This window comes from Canis lupus, chromosome X (assembly GCF_011100685.1).
Source record: "Canis lupus familiaris isolate Mischka breed German Shepherd chromosome X, alternate assembly UU_Cfam_GSD_1.0, whole genome shotgun sequence".
In the NCBI taxonomy this organism is placed as follows: domain Eukaryota; kingdom Metazoa; phylum Chordata; class Mammalia; order Carnivora; family Canidae; genus Canis; species Canis lupus.
Window position 1 is genome coordinate 122911950 of NC_049260.1, and position 17759 is coordinate 122929708.

Below are 17759 nucleotides of genomic sequence, written 5' to 3' on the forward strand. Positions count from 1 at the left end.
CACATGGCCAATTCCCAACTTGCAAGAACTGAGCTGGGGCCCAGAAGGGTGGAGCAACAGCAGACCTGTTCTGCCCCCACCTTCCCCCACAAAGCCAGTACAAGCAGGGTGGGCCCCAGGCAGCCTTGGCCTCCACTTCAAGGCCTGTAGGAAACAGTAGGAGACTCAGATCAGAGGGCAGGCGATCAAACAACAACCTTGGGAGCTCTGAGCACTCTAGTCTGAGGAGGGGGAGGGGAGAGAAACCAGGGAAGGGAAGCTCAAAGAAGGGCCTTCCTGCTTGGAGGAGACCTGAGTGTTCCCTTCGCAGGAATGACGATCACTGTGGCTCCTCTTTGTCCTCAAAATCCAGGCTCCCAGAATGGGGCTCAGGCATACATACTGTGGGTGCATATGCAGGATCAATACAATACTTCGGAGCCCCTGGTCCCCATGCTCCGCCCTGTCCCAACGCGCCACAGTCTCCTGGCATTTGCCATCCGGCTTGCCACTGGCCCGGGCACACAGACAGGCGGGAGCCAGAAGGTTGAGGCCCCTGACAGCTGGGAGGGGGTTGCCTCCTCCACTCCCACTGCTGCTGGATCTCTGATCTCTCATCATTCCTCAGGCAATTACGGAGCAAGCAGCTCAGGTTGTCAGCTCAGCAGGCCCCCCAACCCCCATCAGCACCTCCAGGGGCACGGAGGCAAAGAGAGTGTTCCACAAGCTGGTGTACAGATGGAGCCAAGGCCGTGTCTGCGAGGGGTGGGGCCGGGCTGGGGAAGACTGAAGGGTGACAGACAGGGTGAGAAAGAGGCAGGAGGGAGCAGGAGAGGCTGAGAAGTGGGGCTGGGGGAGGGAGGACAGGGAATGGGAGACAAAGGATGCTGGACCACCACCACAGTAGCCAAGATGGAGAAATCCAGCAACAGAGACTGGCCCTGGGGAAGGGGTGGGGGGGGAGAAAAGGGGGTACAAAGGGTGAGAGACGGCTGCAGAGAGCCCAGATGGGAAATGGTCCAGAGACCAAGAAGGGTGAGTGGTGTGTGTGTGCACATGTGCATGGGCCCGAGTGCTGCCTCCTTGGGCATCCCTGTGCCTTGGGGGGTGTGCCAGGCAAGGGACAGAGGATGAGGAGGGAGATGGGCCTGAGGACGGGGGCTTCATGGGCTTGCAGCTCAGGCTGGACAGACAGACAAATGGCAGAGATGCTGCTGAGCCAGGGCCACAGAGACAAAGCCCACGACAACAGACAGAGCAGCAGGTCCCTGGCCACTTGTGGCACTGGGGCTAGGAGACGGTTGTGGGCAAGATGAGTGAGTCCCAGAGGAGGCGGGGACCCCCGCAGTGGGGAGGGAGAAGCTCTCAGAGGATCCCAGTGGGGTCCTTCCAAGATTTCTGCCAGGGCAGAGTGCCCGCGCAGGCCCAACGGCGACTGCGTGCACGCCTGCACCCTGGGCAGGGGGGACGCACAAAGGCAGGCTGCTCAGAAGGGGGTCCAGCCGGGAACCCCTCCCCCGGGCCCCCCTGCGCAGGCAGGAAGAAAGGGCGCGGCAGGCACCGAGGCAGACTGCGGTCCACTGGAGGCCGCGGAGCTCCGGACTCCACGGGAGCTCCGCCCCTTGCCACACCCTGGCTGGATCCTGGCCCTCGGTCGGGTCCCCTGGGGAGTCCTCTCCTCGGGCCTCCTGTCCTCTCTGACTGTCCCGTCCTCTCTGCCCCTTCCATCTGATAAAAATGCACCTGCTCCAGGGACACGTGGCGAGAGGGCCCTCCAGCCCAGGGTCTGCTGAGACGGGCAGTGTCCCCAGGCCGCGAGGCCCGAGCAGGGGCAGGGCTGGGGGCTCAGGGTGCCAGGTGCGTGAGATGCTCTGAGAGCGCGCACCGGGTCCGCGCGGCCTGGGCCTGGGGAACGGCTGCGTGCAGGGACGGGATGGTCCCTGCGCCGGGTCCTGAGCAGGGCTGCGGGGGGCCTGGGAGCCTGTGGGCGTGTGCGAGAGGGCGTGGGTGTCACCTGCACCCCGTACACCGTGTTCCTTTAAGGCTCCTCCTCACCCTCCCCCCCAGGCTGTGGCTGGCGGGTTTCCATGGAGATGGAGCCCAACTCCCTCCACTGGCAGCGAGAGGAAAGCCTGCCTGCCTGCCGCAGCCTAATGGCTTATTTAGATAATAAAGGAGGCTGCTGAGTGGGCGCCCCCACACGTACCTGGGGGCCTGGGAGTCTTAAAGGATTGCCACCTTGTCCTTGTGGTCCCCCCTGCCTCGCCCCTCCCCAAGGCGCTCCCCAGAGTGAGCCCTCAGCCCCCTCAAGGCTGCAGTCTCCAAGGCAACAGCAGCTCACCTGTAATGGACCATTCTCCTTAAAGGATGAGGAAGGGGTGGGACAGAGGTTAACCCTTCAAGGGAGAGCAGGGAAAAGAGACAGTCTCCAGTGGGGGGGGGGGGGGGCTCAGGGCCGCGGCCAGGACAGGTTTCCTCCACCCCCTCACGTGTGTCTCAGTCAGGTGCCCTATTTTATTAAATAAATTCACGTATACCACTTACCACACGCCAGGGACTCTTCCACGCACTTTTACATACGTCACGCAATTAATCCTTCAAATCCCCCCGGGGAAGGAGGTGCTATCCTGATCCCAATTTTACAGATGACAAAACTGAGGCTTAGAGAAAGGTCATGGTCGCCAGGGCTGAGCTTCGAGACAGGGTGGAGGTTCCCAGAGCCACCAAACACCACTGGCGGGGGCGGGGGGGTCAGCTCACCTCTCAGACACTGGGCACCCCAACATGTGTACCTGCTTGTGTTCCCAGGGGGCCTGGACGAGGATGGCCTCTGAGCCTCCAAGCCGTCCTGCCCCCTAGGGAAGGGCTTATTTGCTAGGCAGATGGCAGGCAAATGCGGGGGGCAGGGAGGGAAATCTTGGGAGGAGGCCACGTGGAAGTAGGATGTGACCCATATCACGCCTCAGCACAGAGCAGAAACCATCCCATGGCTAGGCCCTGGGATTTACACGACCCCCCCCCACCAAGGACTCCATCCAAGAGAAGGCACATTCCTTTCCCTGTTAGGCCTGGGGACAGCCGTGCAGAAGGGGAAACTGAGGCCCAGTGGAGCAGGGGCCAAGACTCCAGCCTCCCAGACTCCGAGAATGCCAGGGCTACAGCCAAGGTTCCCATGCGCAGTTGGGGAAACTGATGCCCGCGGCCTAAAAGCTGCCCCCCTTTGCTCCCCCCTCCAAGCCTTCCCTTCAGCTCTGGCAAGCGGGCTAAGAACGAGACCAGACTAGCCCCCACACACACACCTGAGAAGTGAACCTGCCACTAGAGGGGGCTTTGGGGGCCCTGCTAGGGGCCTGGCATACGTGCCACTGCTGTGGGCTGGCAGGGCCGGCCTGGGGAACCCGAGGGACGAGAAGGTAGCAGAGCGGGCAGCGGTGCAGGGAAGGTGCCAGGCGAAGAGGCGAGGCAAGGAGCCCCAGGCTGCTGCTCAGATCTGCCAGTACTGGGACACCTGGCCCGAGGAGCGGGGAGGAGGCGGGGAGGGGGTGCCTAAAAATGGCTCAGAGACTGCCAGGCCCCTCCAGCCCCTCAGGGCTCCCCGCTCCCAAAGGGCTAAAGAGCAGAGGGGGCACAGGAAGCCTGGGGTGGACAATGAAGCCTCTGTTGTCTCCAGGGCCTCAGCATTCCTAAGGCATGAACGCAGGAGGCAGGGGGAGGGGTCAGAGGGCGCCCCCCTCCACAACGGGAAGCCCCATATCATGTGTGTCGTGCGTCGAGGCATGCCAGCCTCTGCTGCCACCGCCATCCGCCCCGCCCCTTCCCGGCACAGGCCCATGGGGCATCTGAGGGGACCCATTCGTGTCCAGAAGGACGCGTGTGCCCATGCTCCCTCACGAACACACAGATGCGCACGTGCAACCAGATATACGATCCCCACACATGCAAAGAGGACTACTGGAAGCTACGCACACACCCGGGCCCAACACCACCCCCATGCAAACGTCCAGCCTGGCTGCCCCCTCCCAATCGGCCTGGCTCCGAATGCTCTGGACTGGCGAGCTAGGGAGGGGCTCCTGGGACGCATCTTCTCCCGTCCAGCTCCTCGGGCAGAGTGACATCAAGATGGACAGGCTCACAAGGCACCCTTGGCTGAACGCACAAAGCCCAGGCCGCTGTCCCCTCCTGCTCCACCCAATCCAAGGCTGACAAAGCCATCCCTGGTGGGTTTAGGGCCAGAGGTTGGCATGGGCTGGTGAGAGGCGGGACAGCAGCTGGGCGCTCCCTCTGAGTTTTCCTGACGTGGGGAGAACATGAAGGGGCCCGGGCAAGCTCCTGAGGCCCGGCGTACTGGGGCATTGGACAAAGAAAGCTTCCAGAAAGGCCAGGGGTCTAGACCCTTCCCCTGCAGAGGGACTCCCCCCAATACACCATAGCCTTCAGGAGCCACAAAGATCCTGTTGATATGTGGGGGGAAGGCAGACTGGCCTTGCTAACTGCCTGTCCCCCAGTCCTCTGGCCGGTGGCCAGCAGGCGCCTCCTGCCCACCGTCCAGGTCAGATGAGGCCCCTGCAGGCGGTCTGGGCCCAACCCAAAGGCCTGGAGCCCACTGGAGGAGTGCTGGGGACTGCAGCGCTGTCTCCCCAGGGCCGAGGCTCAGAGCTGGGGCCAAGCTCAGGGCGACTGCAAGTGGGGCAGGGGAGGAGTGGAGAGAGGAGACAGACAAAAGGGGAAGCAAAGAGACAGAGACAGAGCCCAGGGCACCAGCGGGGAGGGGTGGGGCAGGCAGAGGCAGGGGGAGGGGAGGAGGGAAGTAGTGCACTCCCCTCGGCGAAACTCAACTGAGCGGGGAGAAAGGCGATACCTTGGTGGGGGAGCGCGTTAGAGCTGGGTGGCTGGCCCGGAGAGAGCAAGGGGGGGCAGGGGAAGCAGAAGGGAGGCGTTCAGGATGGGCCGGGCCGGGTCGGGTCGGAGCAAGCCCGAGGGTGAAAGACTGGAGGGCAGGGCCTGCTGAAGGCCCATCCCGGCGGGGGCCCCACCCAGGGACCCAAAGCTCGCGGGAGGAGCAGGCAGGGAAAGGCAGCCGCCTGCTTGGGACCCTAAAGGGAAGGATCAGACCCCCTGCGTGCCCCATTGTCTGAATCACAGGCTGGGGCGGGGCCCCTGGGACTGCACTCGGCTTGTCATCTCCCCACCTCACACCTGCAGAGGGGAGCCTGCAGAGCAGGGTGGCTGGCCGAGATGCCCGTCTCGGCCCACCTCTGCACAGGACCCCCGTCTCTACTCCATTCTCCCCTACCGCCTCCCCGCCAAGCCCAGGACAACCCTACAAACCCATCCCCCTCGCCCCAGAACTGTTTAATCTTTTGCTCAAGAAGGGGGTCCAGGAAAAGCTGCCATCACCTTTGCCCTGGCTCTCCTGGCAGCTGGCCTGGCACGGTGGGCCACGACTGGCATGGCCTGGCTGGGCCTCTCGGCGAGGCCACGCAGCCCCCGCTGGCCGCAAGAGCGCCCCGAGACGTTCTTACAGCTGCGGCCATTTAGAGTGGCACAGAGGCTGCCTCGGAAGGAACCCTGGAGATGGACGAGTCTGCGCCCTCCTGTGCAGCCAAGAGGGCTGAGACCAAGCAGGGAAGGGACCGGGGGCCCAAGTCACTGGGCTGGGGAATGGCAGGTATGGCACGTGGGTCGCCTCGTCCATGCTCCCCAGCCGGTTCTGCCCAAGTGCGTGCCACGGAAGCCACCCTCCACGGCCGCAGGACGAGGCCACTGGGAGAGGAGCCCACGCCCCACCCGCCGGAGGAGACCTCGGACCGGGCCCCCCGTCACTCCTTGCCTCCCTCTTCCCTTCAGAGTCACAAAGGAAAAAAGAAAACCAATTCACTCCCTCTGAGGACAAAGACGGTGTCGGCGTGGTCTGTGCCCGGCTTTCCCATCGGTAGCACGGAGCCCGGCCCAAGTGGGCGCTTGGCAGTGAGCAGCTGCCCGGCCGAGGGCCGCCCGCGCCGGCCGGAGCTCCTGGGCAGGGAGGGGCTCATCGGTGTGCAGAAAGGGGAGCCGGCCGCCTCGGGGCGCTGTGCACCCACCCGGGGCTCTGCAGGGGGGGCTGGAGGCTGGGCACTGGGGGAGGAGCCTCTGGGGAGCGGGCGGTAGCAAACCGGGGAGACTGAGGCTGGCTGTGCTGAGCGGCGATCAGATCGCCAGCAATCCTTAATTTCTTTTGTTCTTTTCCGTGTATTTGAAGGGTACCACGCAGACACAGGTATGAAGGGAAAGGGGGAGACCAGAATGCAGCAAAGAGAAAGGACGAGGAGCCGGAGGACCTTCCGGGTCTCAGCCCTGACCCCAACTTGCCTTGTGGCCACAGCTAGCCGAGAGCCCCTGAAGGCTGGGGAGCCCGTGGGTGCACGTGTGGGTGCTGCACGGGTGCGGTGCCAGGAGGGAGGCTGGGCCAGACTGAGTGCCACCACCTGCAGCAAGGAGCTGGTCAGGAGTGAGAGGCCCCAGACAGGGCTGTGCCCCAGTCGCCCCACAAGGGACAAGAAAGATGATGCTGGGCAGCCGTTCATGAGAAGAAAGGCTGACTGGCTTATTCACTGTCAGGGCCACGTGAGTCAGCAGAGATGACACTGGGCTGCCCAGAAGCCCCTGCCCGTTGGGTGGAGTTAACTGGAAGCGGGGCACCTACTTGGAGGGAGTGTCAGGCCTCCAACTCCTCGGGGCTGGCAGATGGCCCCGGGGCTGCCTCCTAAGACCGGCAGGGATGAGCGGGGCTCCAGATCCCTGTAGGGGGCAGCAGGTTGTACTAGGTGCTCTGTGCAACCCTTGCCAAGCAAGAGATCCCAAAAGTCTGCCCTGAGGAGGGGGAAAGCAGAATTACAGGCCCCTCCCGGCGGTTACGCTCGGGACCGGCTGGGGGACCGGCTCGGGGACCGGCTCGGGGACCGGCTCGGGGAAGGAGGCGGCGGGCAGGGACAGCGCCCTGGGCAGCTCGCCTCCCGCAGCCTGGCCCGGAGCCACTGAGACCCTCCCTGCCTCGCCTCCAGCGACCCACCTTCTGCACCCCAGTGCACTGCCGCACACCCACGGGCGCCCAGGCTGACCTCACGCAGCGCACCCTTTCTTGGCCACGAGAGCCTATCAGGAATTAAGGCTCCAGACACACCCTGCGCCTCCGCAGGGGACCCCGGTCCCGGAGCAGGCGTGCGGGGGAGCCCCGGGGAGTCCGGGCCGGGGTTTGGAACGGAGGAGGAGGAGAACAAAGCCCCCCTACCCCCTCCACCCTGCCTTGGGGCGGAGGGCCGGGCAGCGCCCAGCCCCGTCCCCACCCCTCCCCCACGGCAGGGGCGGCCCGGCCACCCCCACGACGCCGGCGGCCGGATCCTCAGCCCAACGGAGCCCCGGGCTGGGGGAGAGGGGCAGCCACGCCCAGGGCCACACCCCGCGGCGGCCGATGGGGGGTCACCGGTCCCCACCGCGCTCCCTTCCTCACCCCCGCGCACACCCGCAGGGACGTGCCAACTTCAGCCCCCACCTGCCCGCACAGGCCCTGCCTGGCTCCCCGCGTGGCGTCCCTCTCCCGGTCGGCCTTCTGGGCGTCGCCCAGGTACCCCTCACCTGTCGGGCTCCGGCCCCCGGTCTCCTTCCCCCGCCCGGCTCCCGTGCGCGGGGCCCGGAGCCCGGTGCCCGGCCTGGGTGGGGCTCCGGCCACCCCGCCCGCAAGTGCGGGCAGCCGCCCGGGCAGGGCCGAGCGGGGGGCCGGGGGCGTCGCAGCCGCAGCCGCAGCCGGGGCGCGAGGGCAGGCCTGGCCCGCTTACCTGCGCTGCGGCTGCCGCTCGGGCCGCCCGCCCAGCCTCCGCGCACGCCGGCCTCGGACCCGCTGCCCGAGCGCGTCTGCGATGCCGATGCTGCGGCGGCAGCGGCGGCGGGGCGGGGCGGGCGTGCGCGCCGGGGAGGGGGAGGGGAGCGCAGGGGAGGCGGGGGAGGAGGGAGTGAGATCACCTCCCCCGCCGCCCGCCCCGCCCCGCCGCGCCCTCGCCCCTCGTCCCCGCGGACCCCGGCTGCGGACCCCGGCTGCTGAGCCGCGCGCGGCCCGGGACTCGCCTGTGGCCCCCCGCGGGAGCTCGGTGCGACCCCCGCCGCCAGGTCCCCCCGGACCTGCGCCCGCGGCCCCGGAGTCCCCGGCCCGGGAGCGCCCGCGCCGCAGTCTTGGCTCGGGGCAGCAATCGCGGGCCTGGGGTGCCCCCGGGGCGCGGGGCTGGGCGGTGGGGAGACATCCCCGGGCCTCCCCCGGCCCTCGAGGGCGGTGGCGAGCGGTGGGCGCCTCCACGCAACGCAGTCCCCGGCCGCGCCCTGTCGCGGGGTGTTTGCGCGCCCCCTCACCCAGGGACAAGATTCCCGAGTCCCCGGGGTGTCTCCCCGAATCCCTCCCATCCTGGCCACCCGGTCCGGTAGGGCGCGCGGGCCTCGAGTTCAGCCCACCCTAACGACGCTCCGGGGGCGCAGGGGGCCCGGAGCCGGGGGCGGGGAGGTCCCGGGAAGGGAGCCCCTCGAGCTGCCACTCTCCATTCCTAGATCCCCCTCCAGCTCCCTGCCAGCTTCCCCGGCCCGCGTTTTCTTTCTTTGTCGCGGGGGTTGGCCCCATCTCGACCTTTCCCGGAGGCCCCGCTGCCCCCGGCAGCCTGGCACTGGGAGCCTGGAAGGAGCTCCTCCCCAGAGCGCCCCCCAAGCCCCCGCCCCTCCCCCACCCCCACCCCGGCCGTGACCTCCGTCGGGAGGCGGAGGGCGCAGCTATTCCGGACTGAGCCGAGCCGGCCGCAGGGCAAGGAAGGCCTAGGGCCCAGATGGCAGATTGCAGCCCTGGTGGCCACGGTATTTTTATGAGCATGCCTGTTGCCCAGTGAAGCATTCCGGGGCCTTCCACTCAGCCTCTGAGACCCTCCGAGCCCGCAGGAGGCCCAGGTGGGAGGGCCCCGGGCATCCTGGCCTGGACCTCCCTCCCGCTGGCCCAGGCGCCAGCTTCCCTTTCCCCTGGAAGGGGACCCTCAGTGGGGTCTGGAGGCGAAGTTCCAAGGGGCCTTTAGGAGCCTCGCTGAGGGGTCCAGGCTCCTGAGTGAGGATGGAGGGCTGGGGAGCAGGACAAGCCAAGGGAGCCCTGCCCCGCCCCCAGGGCTGCCAGTGCCTCCCCACCCCCACCCCCTTTGGTTCCAGTACACCCAGCGTGGGAGTGCTGGCAGCGCGCCTGTGCCCGGGGCGCAGCCCTTTCAGGAGCAGGGCAGACGCTGGGGCGCCGGAGGCCAGCGGGGATCGCTCAGAGGGCCCCCCTGGGCGCGGGAGGGGAGCATCTTCCACGGGCCCTGAGCTGCTAGCTGCTCCCCGCCTGCTCTGATCCCACCTCTGAGAGGCCTAGCCTCTCTCCGCTCTGGCCTCCTCTGCCTCCCGCTCACCCCACAGAGATCCCGGCCTCCCCCTCCACCCCCGACCCCACAGCTCCTTTACTCCTTTCGGGAATCCAGGGTCGGGTGGGAGGCTGATGGCTGGGACAGCAATGACAGGAGGGAGGAAACGCGGAGCCCTGAGCTCGCACCCCCTAAACGCATATGATGGCTTCAGCCCCCCTGATTAGCCGAGCACTCCTTCCTATGATGACGCTCAGTCACATTTCTTTTCTTTTTTTTTTTTTTTTACAGATTTTATTTATTTATTCATGAGAGACACGGGGGGGGGGGGGGCAGAGACCCAGGCAGAGGGAGAAGCAGGCTCCATGCAGGGAGCCCACACAGGACTCGATCCCGGGTCCCCAGGATCATGCCCGAGCTGAAGGCGCCGCTGAACCGCTGGGCCCCCCGGGCTGCCCTCAATCACATTTCTTGAGCCGTCGCCATCCGTGGTTCGGAGCATGGTTCAAGTCATTTACCGAGCACAGCAGTCGGGGACCTCGGTCGCTCAGTAGCCCATGTGACAGGTGAGGAGACCAAAGTGCCCAGAGCTCAAGGAATGTGCCCGGGAGCACAGCCGGAAAGGGCCTGTCTTTCTCCGCCACATGGTCGCACCTGCGCGTGTCCCTGTGACGGAGGTTGTCATCCTGTCTCCAGGCCGGGACCCCGAGGTCCAGGGAGGCCGGCCGGCAGCTGGGAGCGGCGCTGCTGAGCCGGCCACGCGCGGCCGCTCACCCCTCGTGGAGCAGGTGCAGTGTTGCCCCCGTTTCACAGACGAGGAAGCTGAGGTTCAGACGGCTCAGGTGACTGACCCAAGGTCGGCCAGAAGGCAAAGGGCAGAGCCGGGATTTGCACCCGCTTCTCGAAGCCCTTCCTCCCACTTCTGAGCGCCCAGATGGGGGCCGGTGGGGGTGCGAGCAGGAATGAGAGCGCCCCGAACACGGGCCCCGAACACGGGGCGAACCACACCTTCACTGCCACGCGCTCGCCGCGGAGCCCGACGGCTGGGTGTCGCCCCCTCAGCCCCGTGCACCCCCAGAGCTCCTCGCAGCCACCGTGGGTGCCTGGGCTCGGGCAGCCACCCAGGGTCTGGCCAGACCTTCCCCCACCCCCACATGACGGAGGCCTTGTGCTGAGGGAGGGGGTCCCCGAAGCCAGGGGAGCAGGAAGACGGTGCCAGCAGGTTAAGGGCGGGGGACTGGGAAGTCTGACATCTTTCTCTCTTTTTCTCCTTTCAATTTTTCTGTGTCGTCCTGCCTCAGGTGTGTCTCTTAAAACAGCACACAGCTGGGTTTAGTTTGATCCAGCCTAACCACACTTGGCTTTTTTTCTTTTTAAATCAGCTTTATTGAAGCATAATATACATACAGTAAAACTTGTCCTTTGGAGGGGTACGGCTCAATGATTTTTGATAAATGTCCTGTAACAATCACTGAAATCAAGATATAGAACATTTCCGGGCGCCTGGGGGGCTCCGCAGTTGAGCATCTGCCTTCGGCCCAGGGCGTGACTCCGGGGTCCCGGGATCGAGTCCCACATCGGGCTCCCTGCATGGGGCCTGCTGCTCCCTCTGCCTGGGTCTCTACCTCTCTCGGTGCCTCTCATGAGTAAATAAATAAAATCTTTATTTTTTTACTTTTTTAAAAGATTTTATTTATTTAATCATGAAAGACAGAGAGAGAGAGAGAGAGAGGCAGAGACCCAGGTAGAGGGAGAAGCAGGCTCCATGCAGGGACCCCGATGCGGGACTCGATCCAGGGTCTCCAGGATCAGGCCTTGGGCCGAAGCCAGGTGCTAAACGGCTGAACCACCCAGGGATCCCCTAAAAATCTTTAAAAAAGATAAAGGATATAGGTTTCCATCACATCCCCAAATTCCCTCATACCCTGTTGAAGGCAAGCACGCGGTGTGGCCCTGGGCCCTGGGCCCCACCGGTCTGCGGCGCAGTTTTTGAGGTTCAGTCATCCATGTCGCTGCGCATGTGTATGTGTCAGCAGCTCGTTCTGTTTTATTACCGAGTAGGATGCCAGTGTTTGGATGGATCCCAGTTTGTTTAGCCACACACCCGCTGGGCGGTTTCCAGCTTTTGGCCACTTTGAATAGAGGGCTCTAGACATCAACATACAGGTTTTTGTGTCGACGGGCTCGCGTTTCTGTCCCGACCAACGAGTGGGATTGCTGGCGGATTCGGTGCCTTTTTCTACCATCGTTTTTTACCCGTAGGGTTGACCTGATCATGGTGGTGGTGTGTGCTGGGGGCTTGGGCTTGTTCTTGCCCGCTCTTTTTTTTTTAAGATTTTATTTATTTATGAGAGACACAGAGGAGAGAGAGAGAGAGAGAGAGAGGCAGAGACGCAGGCAGAGGGAGAAGCAGGCTCCATGCAGGGAGCCCGAGGTGGGACTCGATCCCGGGACCCCAGGACCATGCCCTGGGCTGAAGGCGGTGCTCAACTGCTGGGCCACCCGAGCTGCCCCTTGCCTGCTCATTAAGTGCTTGCTTTCTTTCTTTCTTTCTTTTTGTAGAAAATGTGGTTTTATTCTCGGGGAGGCCAATGTTCCCATCCCAGCCTCCCCCTATGACGTGCTTTCTATTTGCCCTGCTTTCCAGATGTCTCTTTCTCCACCCCCACCTTCCATCAGCAAAAGTTCAGGGCGGGAAGCAGAAATCAAGGGATTTCAAGGGACCAGAAAAGGATTTTGTAAGCCTAAGAACGGGAACATAACCACTGGAGGGGCCCGAGGGGGGTGATCGGGCGGGATCCACGGAACAGCACCTCAAATCCAGCTCCCCGGAGGAGCTGCCCCCGCCACCGTCAGCAAGGTGGGGAATAGGCGGCCCCCCGGTGTAAATGCGGGGTTCAGGAAGACCCCACCACGGCCGAGAGTCAGGGGCCAGCGAGCCGGGCCCAGGAGGTCACTGGTGCCACAAGAAGGGGAGGCCCGACGAAGGAGCCACGCAGCTGAAGCCCCGAGCTTCCTCGTCCTGGGAACCGAGCGGGACAGCTCTGCGCGGCGGACTTGGTGGCCTCTTCCTCAGCCTTCCAGATTGCAGGGGAGTGTGCCTGACTGGGGACCGCCAGCCTGCCTCCCAGAGCCTGGCCCGCGGGGACCAGCCCCAAATGGCGCTTGCACAGGAAGGTCAAAGACACATTAAGGGCCACCTGGGTGGCTCAGTGGTTGAGCACCTGCGTTTGGCTCAGGGGTGATCCCCAGAGTCCTGGGATCGAGTCCCGCTTCTCCCTCTGCCTGTGTCTCTGCCGCTCTCTGTGTCTCTCATGGACAAAAAAATAAAATATTTTTTAAAAAAGACATTAAAAGACGATCCCAGCCCCTCCCTCTGCTCTTGGTCATCATTAAACAGATTGAATTTGTCTTCTCGTTTCATTTTCCTTTCTGTTTAGAAGCACTGTATGAATTTTTTAGTAGTTACTGTAGGTATTTCAGCGGGCATTCCTAATAAAGCCTAAAGCCAATCAATATCTCTGCTCTGGTGGTTTTAACCTATGGCCACAAATTCTTTGATTCTCCTCACTTCGAGAGGTCCTGCCTCCTTTCCTCCTCTTGAGTGTGGGATGGACCTGATGACTCATTTTTTTTTTTTAAAGATTGATGCATGTATGTGTGTATTTGAGGAGGTGGGGAGGGGCAGAGGGAGAGAGAACCCCCAAGCAGACTCCTTGCAGAGCTGGGAGCCCGCCCTTGGGGCTCAGTCTCACGAGCCTGGGATCATGACCCGAACCAGAGTCAAGAGTCAGATGCTCGACCGAGTGCGCCACCCAGGCACCCCTTGATGACTCGTTTCTAAGGAATAGAATGAAACAAAAGTGGCGGTGGGCAACCTTGGGGAATCATAAAAGGTCCTGCTGCTTCCTCCTTGTTCTCTTTCCCGGATTGCTCTGTCTGGGGCAAGTCGTGGCCGTGTTGTGAGGGCACCCAGCAGCCCTATGGCGAGGCTCCGTTGAGGCTCTTGTCCGTGGGCCTGGCCACCCGCTGCCCCTCCTTGTGCCATCACCCTGCCTCACCCACCAATGGCTCGCCACCTTCCCCTCACCCACAGAGCATGCCTATGCCTACCCCTCTGTTTCCTGCTCTTCTTATCTCCAAAGACCTCGACCTCACCTCAGCCTCCCCCTCTCACAGTTATGCCCTAAAGAGATCGTCATCATCCACAGAATTGCTGTGACGCGTTACGTTCCAAATGCCGAGTCTCTGGGCCTGGCTTCCAGGGCGTTCCTTCCTGTTCTCCAAAGTTCTCCAATGTCCACCCTTGTACCGCCCCTGCATTTGGCCTTCACTAGATCCTTCCAGTCCCTTGACCCCTGTACCCAGTCTATCAGATCCCACCGGGCCTCCTTCTCTTCCACATCCCACTCATGCCTCACGGTGTACGTCTTCGACACGCTCCAGTCTCTCCATTAGTGGGGAATGAGGAATACCATTTGCATTAGTCAGGGCCCTCCTGACAAACAGAACCAACAGGATACGTGTGTGTGTGTGTGTGTGTGTGTGTGAAGAGATTTATTATAAGGAATTGGCTCGAGGGACCATGGAGCCTGTAAAGTCCCAAGATCTAGACAGCAAGCTGGGGAAAGTTCCAGTCCAAGGGCAGGAAGAGGCCAGTGTCCCGGCTAGAGCAGGCTCCTTGTTCTCTGCAGGTCCTCAGTGGGTTGGAGGAGACGCACCCACATTACGGAGGGTGATCTGCTTTACTCACTCTATTTATTGAAAGGTCATCTCATCCAGAAACATCTTCACAGACACACCAGGGTGATGCTTGACCAAATCTCTGGGCACCCCGTGGCCTGGTCACGTTGACACATAAAATCCAACTATCATAATGGTAAGCTCAGATGTGTGGGGCCGCCTGGGTGGCTCAGCGGGGGAGCGTCTGCCTTGGGCCCAGGGCGTGATCCCGAGGTCCCGAGATCAAGCCTCATATGGGGCTCCCCGCAGGGACCCTGCTTCTCCCTCTGGCTGCGTCTCTGTCTCTCTCTGTGTCTCTCATGAATAAATAAATTAAAAATCTTTTTTAAAAATCTTTAAAAAAAATCTCATGGGATCCCTGCGTGGCTCAGCGGTTTAGCGCCTGCCTTTGGCCCAGGGCGTGATCCTGGAGACCCGGATCGAGTCCCACATTGGGCTCCCTGCGTGGAGCCTGCTTCTCCCTCCTCCTGTGTCTCTGCCTCTCTCTCTCTCTATGTCTATCATAAATAAATAAATAAATAAATAAATAAATAAATAAATAAATAAATAAATAAATCTTTAAAAAAAATCTCAGACGTGTGGACGGGAGCCCAGGCAGAGTCATACACCTGAGCTCTGGGGAGTCGGAAGTGGGGTTTTAAGCAGCTCTAGGGACCAGGTGATCCTATCTGCAGGGCACACCTCCCACCGCTCAGCTGCTCTCCCGGTGATTCAGCTCCTGCTGCTTCTACCACCGTCAGCCAACTCCCTCCCACCCTCCTGTGTGTCTCTCTTTTCATCGTTTTTTTTTTTTTAGATTTATTTATTTATGGGGGGGGGGCATGGGCTAGGGGAGGGGCAGAGGGAGAGGGAGAAGCAGGCTTCCCATAGAGCAGGGAGCCCAACGTGGGGCTCGATCCCAGGACCCCAAGTTCTCAACCTGAGCCAAAGGCAGATGCCCAACCCACGGAGCCACCCAGGCACCCCTGCTTCATCTTTTTGCTTCTGCCTAATCCTAATTTCTTTTTTTAAAAAGATCGTATGGGACTCCTGAGTGGCCCAGTGGTTGAGCGTCTGCCTTCAGCCCAGGGCATGATCCTGGAGTTCCAGGATCGAGTCCCGCAGGGAGCCTGCTTCTCCTTCTGCCTGTGTCTCTGCCTCTCTCTCGGTGTCTCTCATGAATAAATGCATAAAATCTTTAAAATAAAAAAAATAAAGATTTTATTTATTCATTTATTTGAGGGGAGCCGTGTGTACAAGCAGGGGGAGCAGCAGGCAGAGGGAGAGGGAGAAGCAGGCTCCCCGCTGAGCAGGGACTCAATCCCAGGACCCCAAGATCATGACCTGTGCCCAAGGCCTAGCCGACAAGGAGCCCCCCAGGTGCCCCTGCCTGATCCTAATTTCTGCCTCCACTTGGCTTCTGCTGCTTCGGGTCGGTTAGAGGCTCCCTTTTCTCCCAAGGTCGGTTGGCTTCTGACCTCACTGCAGTTTAAGTAAGAAAGAAGCTGATTGGCCCCACTAGTCACCATCCTTAGGTGGGAGGAGCTTCATGTGCAGGTAGACTGATGGATGGGCAGGGCCCCGGGGAAACTCCAGTTGTGCTTGGCCAGGTGCTTGCTCGTGGTCCAAGCAGCTGGGGCCACAGTTGGGGGAGGCCACGGGGTATACAGTGGGGCCATCTGTTATGGACTGAATTTTGTGCACTCCCCCCATTCTTTTTTTTAAAGGTTTTATTTATTTATTCATGAGAGACCCAGAGAGAGAGGCAGAGACCCAGGCAGAGGGAGAAGCAGGCTCTCTGCGGGGAACCCGATGCGGGGACTGGATCCCAGGACCCGGGGTCACGCCCTGAGCCAAAGGCACACGCTCACCCGCTGAGCCACCCGGGCATCCCACACTCCCTCCATTAATGTGTTGAAGCCCTAACCCCTCATGTGAGTATATCCGGAGATGGGGCCTCTAGGAAAGTAAGGTTAAATGACGTCCTAAAGGTGGGGCCTTGATCCCACAGGACTAGTGTCCTTGTGAGAAGAGATAGCAGAGACTCCTCTCTGTCTCTCTGTCTCTCATTGCCACGTGAGGGCACAGCAAGGAGACAACCATCTACCAGCCAGGAAAAGAGCTTTCACCAGGAAAGCAACCTTGTCAGAACCTGCTTCCAGGGCTGTGATAAAGCAAATGTCTGTTGTTCACGCCACACGGTCTAGGGTATTCGCTGCGGCGGCTCGAGCCGGCTGAGAGCACCCATGTGCCAGCCGCTGGTTAGAGGTGCTTCCGCGGCAGGGAGCCTCGGTGCTCCTAGGTCACCTCTGCTCTTGTGGCTCTTGTGATTCTTCGAACCCAACTGCCCATTGGACGCGTGCGGTCGCCCCCCCCACCCCGCAGAGTGCCGCGTCGGGACGGGTGTCACTCGGGCTCCCCGCAGAGCTGCCGCGGGCCCCCTCCAACCTGCTGCCCGGACCTAAGTTAAGCACAGGCACTGACTTTCTCCTAAAATGACAGCGAATGACTTTTTTTAAAAAAAGATTTTATTTATTGATTCATGACAGACAGAGAGGCAGAGACACAGGCAGAGGGAGAAGCAGGCTCCATGCAGGGAGCCCGACACGGGACTCGATCCCGGGTCTCCAGGATCACACTCCGGGGCCGAAGGCGGCGCTAAACTGCTGAGCCACCTGGACTGCCCTGAAAGACTCTTTAAAAGCAAACATTGCCGAGGACAGAAGCAAAGGAGATGACACAGCAGCCGCAGGCCGGAGGCGCAGAGTCCCAGGGCAGGGCTCACATGCGACTGAGGGGTCACAGTGACGACGGGGGCCAAAATCTGTTCAAAGGGCAGCCAGTCTCCCCCACGCTGTCCTCCGTCCCAGCAGAAGGGGAAGTTCCTTGTCTGGAGACGAGGAGACAAAGGGTGCCTCGGCTGGCCAGCCCCGGGGACAGCTGAGGCACACCATGCTGGGGACAGGAGCTGGGGCAGGCGAGCACTGACCCCTCTGCCCTCCCAGCTCCCGCGCCCACAGCCACCCCGCCATGTGGGCTGGAGAGGAGTCCCCAGCTAAGGGCCGTGCGGCCGCCTCCCTGCCCAGCGGAGGAAAGGGGGACGGAGGTGGCCGACAGGCTCCTGGGCCGCAGCGACCCGACAGCCGCGCCGTCAAGCTGTGTGGCCGGAGCGTGGACCCGGCCTCGTCCAGCCGATCTGCGGGGCCTGCGGATGCCCCGAGCCCGAATGTGGCCCAGCTCACCCCGCTGCCCCCGCCCCACGATGGGAGTTCAGGGGTCACCAACAGCAGGACTCGAGAGGCCTACAAGCTGCCTCCACCCCCAGCGCCCGGACCACCTGGAGATGTTTGTGCGACCCGAATCCCGCGCGCCGCAGGCCGAGCCCCGGGCTGCCCCAGGAGGAGCCGCCCGAGCCCGAGCCCGAGCCCTCGCCACGCGCGCTTGGCCGCTGCAACGTGCAGCACCTGCCAACGCACCCACAGGTGGAAGGAAGCAGTGTCATCGGAAGCAGCCTCGGGACTCAGGAAGCATAAGATCCTGAGGGGGACGTGTGGGTGACAGTGATCTTCCCCTGCCCCCCTACCCGCTCCCCCATAAGCACTCCCTCCTTCACATCTTCAAAAAAAAAAAAACATACTAAAGACAGTGACATTGGGATTTTCCACT